The 10,331-nt window shown below is 43.4% G+C and overlaps 1 protein-coding gene across 1 annotated transcript in view; it reads left to right on the top strand.

Moving 5' to 3' along the window:
- The first annotated feature begins 2,574 nt into the window (after nt 1–2,574).
- LOC120669924 overlaps nt 2,575–10,331 on the top strand; it is a 36,454-nt gene continuing 28,697 nt past the window's right edge. The window contains exon 1 of the mRNA XM_039949833.1: nt 2,575–2,839. The gene's annotated coding sequence lies outside the window, so the exon portion shown is untranslated. The remainder of the gene's footprint in view (nt 2,840–10,331) is intronic.

Raw genomic sequence — 10,331 nt, 5'->3', positions numbered from 1 at the left:
AAATCTTTTCCTTCTTTCTCCTCCCAGTTTCATGCAAAGATTCTCAAAAGCCTCTCTGTTGTACTACGACAAACCACTGTAGGTAGACCCAAATATTTTTCCTCAATTGCTTCTTTTTGAATATTTAAAACTTCAATAACTTCTCTTCTAGTGTCCTCAGAACAATTCTTAATAGCTTGTCCTGAACCCTTGTTATAAGCTTCAAGGATGTTATTTACTCTATCTGCGCACTACTCCTTCCTGAAGCCTGGTTGAAAATAATGCAATCATCAGCAGAAAACAGATGAGAAATCCATGGCGCATGTATTTCCAACCCTTATACCTCTTGACAAGAATAGGGGTCCAGAAAACTTTAGTAAGCATGACAAACCTTCTGCACATAGAAGAAAGAGGTAGAGAGATATAGGATCGCCCTGCCTAATGCCTCTGGAGGGAGTAAAGAACTATGAAAGATGACTATTTACCCGGTTCAAGAGGCCTACTGTTTCGACACACTTCATAATAAGTGACCCACGAATCTGCAAAACCCAGTTTCACCATAATGCTTCTTAGATAATCCCATTCCACTATGTCATAAGCCTTTATCATGTCTAACTTGATAGCACAAAGGCCCATCTTACCTTTCTTCCTCTTCTGATAATGAATACATTAATAAGCCATCAAAACATTATCAGTGATCAATCTTCGCCAAGACCTTTGAACATATTTTATAAAGCACATTACATAGCGAGCTCGGCCTAAAATGTGCCATTTTCTGAGGGTGTTTAAATTTTGGGATTAAAACTAGCACAGTTTTATTTAGCTCAGGTGGAAGGTCTCCCCCTCCTAAAAAAATCCAGAACTGCATGGCGTACATGTCATCCTTCAATAAAGGCCAATGTTTTTGGTAGAAGCCGGCTGTAAAACCATCAGGCCTGGAGATTTATTTGGCTTCATCATGAATAAGGCTCTTTCAACTTAATAGTCTAAGGGGTTGTTTGGTTTGAGGGGCTAAATTTTAGTCTATGTCACGTCAAAGAGAATCTTAATATTTAGAAGTGTTAAATAAAGATTAATTATAAAACTAATTGTAAAACCATAGGGCTAAACTGCGAGACGAATCTAACGAGATATACTAATTCATAATTAGAGGATGGTTACTATAGTATCACTGTAGTAAATTATGGATTAATTATGATTATTAAATTCGTCTCGTGAATTAGCACTCAGCTGTCAAAAAATATTTACAAACAAATTTGATTTGATACTCCAAAATAGTAAGATTCTTTTTTATGTGATAGGACTAAAGAAAAGTCTGGGGAAACAAAAGACCTAAGTATTCAAACAACATAGCTCTTCACACGTTGTTCATTATTGTTATTTTATTCAAGGTGGTCGATGCTACTGGTGCGCTGACTGCAAGGGGCATGGCATCACGGGAGCACGGTTGGTGGCAGGCCCCGTGAAAACGGGGAGCTGTGCACATGCTCGGTGATGGAGCTGGTGCCAAGCAGCTTCTCTCTCCTCCTCTGTTCTTTTTCCTCCACATATTTGCTTATGTATTTTGGCTATAAGACAAGCTGACCTATATTATTATACTGCTCTAAGCGTTTATTTTTTAATAATAGGCCAGTCCGACCTAGTAGTGCCCAACCCAGCAAGGGCACGTGTTTGGCTGCCCGGATGCTAGACAGACACCGTTACCGATGGAGCATGGAACACTGCACAAGTTGGCAGCGTGAAAAAGGAAAATCGGGTCAAGCATCATCGGGTCCGTGTTTTCCCGCAACGGTGTTGTCATACATGGACGAGAGAAGAATAAAAAAAGAAAAGAATGGTTAAGAGACTATGGAAATATGTGCATTGTGGGAGCTAGCCCCATGATAGACCTCGAGATGTGTGCGAGTCTAGTGCTTTCTGACTTGCTAGCGAGTAGTTCGGTGAAAACTTTTTCAACCTAATTTGATCACTAATTAGGAGTATTGAGTAAAATCTAATTACAAAATCATCCGCAGAATTCTAGATAAATTTGTGAGACGAATCTAACGAGACATTTGACCGCACGATTAGATAAAGATTCATGTAATATTACTATTGCAAAATATGGATTAATTAGTGTCATTAGATTCGTCTCGTCAAACCGCACTCATCTGTGAAAAAGTTTTGTTAATAAACTTTATTTATTACGTCATGCATGTAAGATTTTCTTGGGTGAAAATTTTTTCACCTCCGTCCAAACACGGTGCTACTTTCTATCACCTCTATGTCGACATCTAGCTAGCAGATCGACAACCGTTGAGGATGCCCTTAGCCGCCAAATACAAAAAATTGGGTGAGGTCTCGGTTTTCAAAAAAAAAAATTTAGTGGGTCCATAACATTAGAAAATTTAATGTAGACCGTGTGAGGTGAAAAATAGACTAAGAGCACGGTCCATAATAGAGCCAAGTTATTTGGTTATAAGCTAAGAAGAGCCAAGTAATACAATAAGTGTTTTCTATTTATTTTAGAAAATTCTCTCTCTTATTTTTCCTCACAATACTTAGGCTCGCTAACACCTATCCTTCCATGACCAGCTTGGTGTTTCCATGGGAGCCTCATCCCGCTTCTCTCCTCCACATCAGTACACCTCGTGGGACCTGCCACCACCGCATGTCCGCATGCTCCTGTCTTCTACCACGGACGAGAGGGCGGTGTGCTCAGGAATAAGTTGTCGTTGATTGACCTCGCCCGTCACGCGGGCTGTGTTGGAGGACGGCAGCGCTCCGGCTGCCTGAGCCAGACGGGTGCCAGCCAGGGTTGGCGCTGCCACTGCAGATCCGAAAGAGGGCCAACCGACCCGCGGCGGCGCTCCTCCGACAGGTGCATGAAGATATTTTCTTTTCCTTCTTCCAGTTGATTCTACTTTTTCTTTCTTCTTTCGATCAGGCTCTGTAAGTGGGATAATTTCATCTCACGATTCCATAGAATACAAACATCTTTAAATTATTGCACGGTGCTTTGATCAAATGCTACATATGTTTATGTGGCCATATTTGATCAAACTAACACAAGACTGCACAAGCTAGTATTCATCAGTAGCGTACGCACAAGAAGCAGATACGATACTGCACAAGCTAGCATGCTTTGGTAGTTTCCGCACAATACTGCACAAGCTAGCTTCTTTCAGGTCGTGCTTCCCATCAGGTGCTAAGCTACATTGCTGCTACTAGAACAGAGAAAAGGCCGCCGTCGACTGCTGTGCTCGCCCCCACCACGTCGCTACTGGACCTGCGCCGCTGCGCGCCGCCGCCACCCCGGCACGGAGGCGTTGCCAGCTGAGACTTCTTGCGGTGAGAGACGAGCAAATCCGGCGTGTGCTCGTATCCGGCGAAGCTCCGTGCCGCCCACATTCTCCTCCACCCGCCGGGAGCCGGGGACAGGACGCGCTTGCGCCCGCGCCAACCGGAGCCAGGGATGCGGCCTGCGCCCGTGCCCGCCCGGAGCTGGGAACGAAACGCGCCTGTGCCCGCGCCCGCCTGAGCCGGTGCCGCTAGCCGCAGCACTCGCCGCCGGTTCCGATCGCCGTGGAGCTCTGCTCTGCTCAATCGAAGCTGTCAAGGAGCGGCGGCGGACGGGGACGGAAAGGATTCGACAGGGGCAGGAAAGATTGGGTAGAGGCGCGAGCGTTTGGAGCACAGGATCCATCGGATGAAACTTTCTCGCTCGACCCCAAGTGTTGGTGCCCAAACGTTTCATCTCCATGAAACTTTCTCCTTCTTTCTCCTCTCTGTTTCATGCAAAGATTCACTTTTGACTGACGTGGGGTCCTATTTAATGTGTATGACACTCCCGAAATCTCCACTAAGATGGCCTTATGTCGCCTAAAGCCACTCTCCGTGGGAGTATCATCGACACAGTTACTAAGACTGGAAATTTGAGAACTGTGTCAGTGGTCTCATATTTCATGACACTTATCTCTCCTCTTTTCTCATACTATTAGTACATGTTAGCAAATTTAATGTCCATGACACCCTATAACACTCCCATAGGGATTGGCCTAATGTGTGTGCGAGATTCTTGATGGTGCCGAGGCGCCTTGCTGGAACTGGAATCACCCAAGTGCCAAGTGGTCCTTGTGTTCTACGTGCAAGCGGTATAGCGCCACACACACTGGCAATGAATAGACATTGCATGGTTATTAGGGCGTCCGCAATGGTTATAGCTACATAGTCAGCTGATGTGGATGTGAGAGACAAGAAAAAAAGACTATTTTACACTACTAGATCCACATGCTCCTCTCACATGTTCCTTTCACATATTCTTAGGCTACATGAAATAGATCGGTCATTTTCTCGTCACTAGTGACTACTCTTTCTCCTACTTTTTGCTTGCCACGTCTGATCTAGCTAGCCCAATAGCTAGTCATTGCGGATGCCTTTACCGACATGGATCTAGGACTTCAAAGTTGGGTATTCCTAAACTACAGTTGTCTATATTATTACTGGCTGCTTTGTCACACTATATAGTCTGTCCGTCTGTTGTCAGCCTTAGGTTCAAGAGGGATTAAGATTTGAATGATACTTGAGAATTATGTATAGGTAAAGGAGGGTAGATGCACACGATGCCCATACATGCACCCATGTGTGATTGAAGGACAGAAGAAGATCCTAGTTGACTGACTGTGAATGACAATTTACATAATCCAACCACTGATCCGATGTCTGTTGGGACTAATAGGAACCCCAAGATATACTTCATAGGAAACAGCCTCACTTCACAGTTAAACACATTTCAGCCTTTCTCAAAAAAAAAAAGTTAAACACATTTCAGCGCATATATATGTTCACTCTTTTGTTATAGTCATTTTATTAGAATATGAGAGCCCGTTTAGTTACCAAAAATTTTCACCCAAAAATTTTCACCTCCCCTTTGAACACATATATGAATCACTAAATGTAATTAAATAACAAAACTAATTACACAGTTTGGATGTACACGACGAGACGAATCTTTTGAGCCTAATTAGTGCATGATTAGCCATAAGTGCTACAGTAGCCCACATGTGCTAATGATGCGGTCAAAGGCCTCAAAAGATTCGTCTCGCGGTTTCCAAGTGAGTTCTGAAATTATTTTTTTAATTAGTGTTCGAAAAACCCTCCCGACATCTGGTCAAACATTGACGTGACGCCCAAAAATTTTCACCAAAGGGAACTAAACGCCCCCTGAATCATCTAGAAGTTGAAGCATTCGGTCACAGTGAATAAACTGTACACAACAGTTGAAGTGAGTAAGGACATAGCTGTGAAAATTGCGCAAGGTATTGAACATGTCGGATTTAATAGCAAGAGGGAAAGTCCACAAATAATGAGTAAAATCATCCAAACATACAAGATAATATTTAGACTCATAGATGCTCATAATAGGAGATGTCCACAAATCACAGTGAATCAACTCAAAAGGTATATAGTGGAGCAGGACAAGGAGTTGGAAAAAGGTAAACGACTGTGGCAAACCTAATTCACATGCATGGCATAGTGAGGTGTCATGGGAATTAGGTGCAATAGAAATAGCTTTACTGGAACGCAAACGAGAGATAATTTGCACCCCATGATGTGCCCCAACGCTGATGCCATGTAGTCTCCAGGGCAGTTAGGAAGGCAGGTGGAGGTGGAGTTGACGCCGGGAGGAACAGTAAAGATCCCCAAAGCCATCACGTACATCAGTGGAGGAACTTCCCTGGTTTGGTGAATTAGCAAACAAAAATAAGAATCGTTAAAACTTGAGAGGTGATAACGTTATGAAGATGTAAAGGCTGAGTAGGGTTAGGGAGGAGTTATGGCCAGTACAAGAAATAGGTATAGAAAGGAGAACCATTGCCGATAATAATGTTAGAATGGGGGTTAGAGGAGGTGTTGATGGAGAAGAGATTATGCGAGGACGATGAGAGGTGTGAGGATGCACTATAATTCATGTACCAATTTGCACTAGTACAAAAAAGATTATTAGGGACGCCTCCCTTTTCTATCAAATGCGGTTAAACTAGCATGCCGCCTCTAACATCATCGGGGAGCACTGTGGCTCTGTGACCGTCGCTAAAGATCCATTTTCAGTGAATTTTTAGGTGCGGTTCCATTAAAAGAATCGCCTCTAAAAATGCTATTTTTAAGGATGGTTGCTTATGTCAACCATCTCTGAAAATGAATAGTTTTTAGAAGTTGTTTTATTAAGTGCACCTTCCCTAAAAGTAGATTTTCAAGGATGGTTGACTAAGTCAACCTTCCTTAAGAATAGCTATAGCACAAAGAAATTCATATCTTTTTAAATGAAGTAGGATGAAGACAAATTTTATATCAAAATTGTAGAGCTCGATGAGATCAAAACTTTATAGTTGATAAAGTTTATGGAGTTCATTTAGGGTTCCAAATATATAAATTAAGTCTTAGATTTTGAATTTCAAATTTTTAAAATTTTCAAATGACCTTGGACGGAGAAATGTCCTATATATATGAAAGTTGTAGTGCTTGATGAGATCTAAAACTTTGTAGTTGTTAGTTTTCTCATTTAAGATTGTTTATGTGTTAAATTATTGACTACAAGATTTGTACATATTATTACAAATAGATAGCATCTTAGAATTAGTCACAAGTTATTGTGTGGTTGTTGGTATTCCTTAACGTCTCTACCCCTAGAGGGTTGAGTTAATCTCACCCCCTAGTGATATGCCACTAGGAGTACCAGTGTGTGGACATTTCATAGCATTACCGTAACGCTAGGTTGTCATCCCCAGCAGCAATGCTAGAAATGCATTTATGGTATCTGTAATATGCTCCTTGAAATCTTTAAGAATAATTATTATATATGTGACAAAGGTTATCCGCAAGCGCACAGATAGAAAATACCACTGTAGCATTTCAACCGGGAGTAATCCAGGTATCGTTATTTATATTTTAACCACAGGGAGGAAAATATGAAGTGGCTAGAGATGATTGATAAATGAGATTACTTAAGAGAGAATCAATTGCAAGGAACTTACTTAACAGGGGTAAGCCAGTAATGATAAAGATATGATAATGATAGCAATGATAACTTAGGCAGAGGTAACACACAGAGATAGGCATAACTACTCACTAGAACGATCAGCGTGGACTAATTAAGAGATTAAATTCTTATGTAGCATTTAATTTACTCAGTTATTCATCTACTCTAGCACATATACAATCATGTATAGCATAATAACTTTGAAACTACACATCATGAAGATTAATAAGGAATATCAGGAACAGAGCAAGCCTATCCTTATAATCATGTTCAACTTGTCTTATAAACGGGGAGTGGACTCCAAAGGACTCAGCAGGAATGCCACACCCGCGATCTACCACATGGCCCAGAATATAAGATGCATCCGCAGGTAAATAATATCTAAGCACCATGCATACATAATCTTTACCACCTAACCCACTCGAGTAGTGAGCTAGGAGCTCTACGAATAAATGTGTAAAATTATCATTAATCATGACTATATCAAATATACTACTAGAGCAAACTAAGATCAAAGCAAACAAACACATAATATTGGAATAGAATAAAGTCATAATAAGGGATACAAGATAGTACCAGCCTCCTAGTGACTTGAAGGTGTAGAATCCTGAGCTGGCAACACTCGACTCTACTTGAATCTAACTTGCTAATCTAGAACTAGGTCTAGAACTAGAACTAGAACTAGACAGTTGAGTAGCTATCCTAATCTCTGGTGGAGATGCTCTCTTCTTCTTCTGCCCTGGCTTCTCTTCTTGATATGAATTGATAATGACTTCGAATGAATTAGGTTTTCACCCAGGGGTCAGGGGTTTAGTTATATAGTCAGGAGCGATGAACCATAGCCCTTGGATCAAACCGACCTTGGATAACTGCTTAGATTGCATCTCAATGGCGGTTATGAACCGACATCCAAAGCTGAGACTGATTGGTGGGACCAGGGGCTCGGACATGCTTGACCAGAACTCGGCCGAGCCCTGGCTAGGGCCAGGCTTCCTCATGTTGCCTTCTGGTGTCTTCTGGAGTCTTCTTTTCTATGTTTCTTGTTGGAATTTGTTTGGGACACGTCCCAATCTCATATGGCTTGATAACTCTCGTTGTTTCCTTGTATAGTCCCTGAAAAATACATAATTCACCAAAACTCGTGGAACTTTGTCAGGTAGACCCCTAATCCTATGTTTACATCCATTTTAATGCATTTCTCATGTCTTGTTGATGGATAAAATCATATGTTAACATGCATCAACAATGGTGCGGTGTCGGTGTGTTGAACTGGGGGTTCCGCACACACTAGACAAGTGAGATAGATTGTGCGCCACTACTTGCTTGTTCGAGTTAGTGGTGGGGTCAAAGGGAACACGAGGTCTTATACCGGTTCAGGCAACATGCCCTACATCTAGTCGTGTGTTTTGTGTTATCTTGCACCGCTAGAGGTGCTTGCAGTAGGGGATTACAAGCCTTCGAGGGAGGGGTCCAGCCCCCAAGTTTATAAGGAGATGATTGAGTGTTTCGTGCCAATATTGGTGGCAGAGTAGAGTTCTAGTTGGCTAGAAGTGTCCCCCTGATGGGCCTCCCTGCCTCCCCTTTTATAGTCGGAAGGAGAGGGCATGTGTACACGTGTTTTGTTTAGAGACAAAGGAGGAAAAGAAGAAAGAGAAAAAATATGAAGAAGAGAGAGGGGGGGCGGCGTTGAGTCGGAGTAGTCGGCGTCCTTGCTCCTGTAGATGAATAGTGCAACTACAGTCGAGATTCGTCCTTCTCTCTTTGTTGAAGGAAATGCTGAGCGGGTGCCTGGATTCGCATTGAAGGGTTGGTCTAGCCGTCGCTCCATCCTGCTGTAGAGTATCGCTGTTACAGTGGCTTTGAGTTACACTTACCACGCCATAAAACCTGTTGGGCGATGCTTCCACACTCCTGTAGGACATGGCCACAGTTTTACTCTCCGGATAATAGGGTGGTCCGGGTGGTTTTTAGTATGTGTCGTTGCTTTTTACCCGGCTGGTGGGGGTAAAGAAGTCAAGGTTAACACAGTTTGGCACTGTATCGAGTGTTCGTCCTTCTCCTGGTCTGGTCAAGAGTCATCTCTGGGCCCAGTGTCAGGAGTTCGTGTGAGGCAGGGTTTCCCTCTCGAGTAGTCCTTCGCTTGAGGTCGGGCACAGATAGGGCTGGTCGAGGGAATAGTATTCTCCCGAGGTCCTGCTGAGGGAGCTCGAGTGAACCGCTTCGTGGTTTTGCGCCCGAGCCCTCGGGGGCCAAGACAGAGCTGAGATAAGCTGGGGCCGGCCCGGCTTTGACGGCTGGGCCCTCTTTCTTTCTGGAAATGTTCATACCGTTTTAACTCATTAATGAGGGTATCCGTTTCTTACATACCCGACATGCGATGGTAGAGGGATGAAACACTTCAAAACAAGTGGAAAGTAAATTGATTTGTGAGCTATGGCCGATCCTTAATTAGCCCTTTGGGCTACATCAAAAATATTTTTCTTATTTTTTATTAGACTAATTAATTTATAAAAATTTTGAAAATTATTTTGAGGGAGTCAACCCCCACTGAAAATCGACTTTTAGAGGTGGTTGTCTAAAGAGAACCATTCCTAAAAATTGATTTTCGAGGTGGTTTTAAAACTGCCTCTGAAAATCTTTATGTTTACAATCAGTGGTATTATATTTGCTTTTCAAACTGTCTCAGAAAACCGATTTTAACTGCCTCTAAAAATCTTTTCTATACTAGTGTTGGCTCTGGTTGTTGCAGCGTCATGGTGTTGAAAGCGTTTGCCGGAGCGTAACCTGATTCCATGACACCGTTGGATCAACGGTGGAAGCACTGGCCATGGAGCTTCTGTAGAAGCCATGGGGTGCCATAGGGGTAACCAGGTTGAGGAGCAGCGGCAAAATTGGCATGAGGTATGCCTTGGAACAACGCCGGCTGAACGGGGGAGGGCCCGGGCGAGCGCCCAGTATGCCCGGGCTTGACTGCGACTGCGGCCACATCTGGAAGGAGCTACTACAAGGGTTGTTCCGTGGCCAGTGACCACGCCAACAGTTGTTGTAGGAGGCGCCCTTGCCTCTGCTGAAGGGAGTTGTGGACGAGGGGAGGGTGCAGCCACCAGCCCCTATAAACATTATTTGTAGAGACGCTTAAAAATAAGAACCACTCCTACAAAGGGATTAAAAATAAAAAAATTGGTGGCAAGCTGCGGGCGACCAGCCGGGCCCACGCCACACCAACTGAAACAGCGCTGCTCGCCGGGGACTGCCGCTGCGCCACCAGCCGGTCTCGCCTTTGGAAACTGCGCGCCTTGTTAGGACGGACGCCGCACCGCTAGTGTAGCAGAAC

This window comes from Panicum virgatum, chromosome 2K (genome assembly GCF_016808335.1).
Source record: "Panicum virgatum strain AP13 chromosome 2K, P.virgatum_v5, whole genome shotgun sequence".
Taxonomy (NCBI): domain Eukaryota; kingdom Viridiplantae; phylum Streptophyta; class Magnoliopsida; order Poales; family Poaceae; genus Panicum; species Panicum virgatum.
This window is presented reverse-complemented; position numbering and strand designations above follow the sequence as displayed.